Below are 2,644 nucleotides of genomic sequence, written 5' to 3' on the forward strand. Positions count from 1 at the left end.
GTTGCTAAACAATGTACAATTGCATTAAGTATTGCGCATAATGTAATCAATAACTACATCCTCGGACATAGCATCAATGTTTTACCCCTAGTGGCAACAGCACATCCACAACCTTAGAGACTTTCTGTCACGTCCCGCATTCACTGGAGGCATGAACCCACTATCGAGCATAAATACTCCCTCTTGGAGTTACTAGCAAAAACTTGGCCGTAGCCTCTACTAATAACGGAGAGCATGCAAGATCATAAACAACACATAGATAATAAATTGATAATCAACATAACATAGTATTCTCTATCCATCGGATCCCAACAAACACAACATATAGAATTACGTATAGATGATCTTGATCATGTTAGGCAGCTCACAAGATCCGACAATGAAGCACAATGAGGAGAAGACAACCATCTAGCTACCGCTATGGACCCATAGTCCAGGGGTAGACTACTCACTCATCACTCCGGAGGCGACCATGGCGGCGTAGAGTCCTCCGGGAGATGATTCCCCTCTCCGGCAGGGTGCCGGAGGCGATCTCCTGAATCTCCCGAGATGGGATTGGCGGCGGCGGTGTCTCTGGAAGGCTTTCCGTATCGTGGCTCTCGCATCGGGGGTTTCGCGACGAAGGCTATTTGTAGGCGGAAGGGTAGCGTCGGGGCGTCACGAGGGGCCCACGACGCCAGGTCGGCGCGGCCGAGGCGCGGGCCGCGCCGCCCTACCGTGGCGGCCACCTCGTGGCCCCACTTCGTTGACTCTCCTGGCCTTCTCGGAAGCTTCGTGGCAAAATAGGACCCCGGGCGTTGATTTCGTCCAACTCCGAGAATATTTCCTTACTAGGATTTCTGAAACCAAAAACAGCAGAAAACAACAACTCGGCTCTTCAAGCATCTTGTTAATAGGTTAGTTCCGGAAAATGCATAAATATGACATAAAGTGTGCATAAAACATGTAGATATCATCAATAATGTGGCATGGAACATAAGAAATTATCGATACGCTCGGAGACGTATCAGCATCCCTAAGCTTAGTTCTCGCTCGTCCCGAGCGGTGTAAACGATAAACAAAGATAATTTCTGGAGTGACATGCCATCATAACCTTGATCATACTATTGTAAGCATATGTAATGAATGCAGCGATCAAAACAATGTAAATGACATGAGTAAACAAGTGAATCATAAAGCAAAGACTTTTCATGAATAGTACTTCAAGACAAGCATCAATAAGTCTTGCATAAGAGTTAACTCATAAAGCAATAAATTCATAGTAGAGGTATTGAAGCAACACAAAGGAAGATTAAGTTTCAGCGGTTGCTTTCAACTTATAACATGTATATCTCATGGATATTGTCAACATAGAGTAATATAACAAGTGCAATATGCAAGTATGTAGGAATCAATGCACAGCTTCACACAAGTGTTTGCTTCTTGAGGTGGAGAGAAATAGGTGAACTCGACTCAACATAAAAGTAAAAGAAAGGTCCTTCAAAGAGGAAAGCATCGATTGCTATATTTGTGCTAGAGCTTTGATTTTGAAAACAAGAAACAATTTTGTCAACGGTAGTAATAAAGCATATGTGTTATGTAAATTATATCTTACAAGTTGCAAGCCTCATGCATAGTATACTAATAGTGCCCGCACCTTGTCCTAATTAGCTTGGATTACCGGGATTATCGCAATGCACATGTTTTAACCAAGTGTCACAAAGGGGTACCTCTATGCCGCCTGTACAAAGGTCTAAGGAGAAAGCTCGCATTTGGATTTCTCGCTTTTGATTATTCTCAACTTAGACATCCATACCGGGACAACATAGACAACAGATAATGGACTCCTCTTTAATGCATAAGCATGTAGCAACAATTAATTTTCTCATATGAGATTGAGGATATATGTCCAAAACTGAAACTTCCACCATGGATCATGGCTTTAGTTAGCGGCCCAATGTTCTTCTCTAACAATATGCACGCTCTAACCATTAAAGGTGGTAAATCTCCCTTACTTCAGACAAGATGGACATGCATAGCAACTCACATGATATTCAACAAAGAGTAGTTGATGGCGTCCCCAGGAACATGGTTATCGCACAACAAGCAACTTAATAAGAGATAAAGTGCATAAGTACATATTCAATACCACAATAGTTTTTAGGCTATTTGTCCCATGAGCTATATATTGCAAAGGTAAAGGATGGAAATTTTAAAGGTAGCACTCAAGCAATTTACTTTGGAATGGCTGGAGAAATACCATGTAGTAGGTAGGTATGGTGGACACAAATGGCATAGTGGTTGGCTCAAGTATTTTGGATGCATGAGAAGTATTCCCTCTCGATACAAGGTTTAGGCTAGCAAGGTTATTTGAAACAAACACAAGGATGAACCGGTGCAGCAAAACTCACATAAAAGACATATTGTAAACATTATAAGACTCTACACCGTCTTCCTTGTTGTTCAAACTCAATACTAGAAATTATCTAGACTTTAGAGAGACCAAATATGCAAACCAAATTTAGCATGCTCTATGTATTTCTTCATTAATAGGTGCAAAGTATATGATGCAAGAGCTTAAACATGAGCACAACAATTGCCAAGTATCACATTATCCAAGACATTTTAGAATTACTACATGTAGCATTTTCCAATTCCAACCATA

This window comes from Lolium rigidum, chromosome 4 (assembly GCF_022539505.1).
Source record: "Lolium rigidum isolate FL_2022 chromosome 4, APGP_CSIRO_Lrig_0.1, whole genome shotgun sequence".
Taxonomy (NCBI): Eukaryota; Viridiplantae; Streptophyta; class Magnoliopsida; order Poales; family Poaceae; genus Lolium; species Lolium rigidum.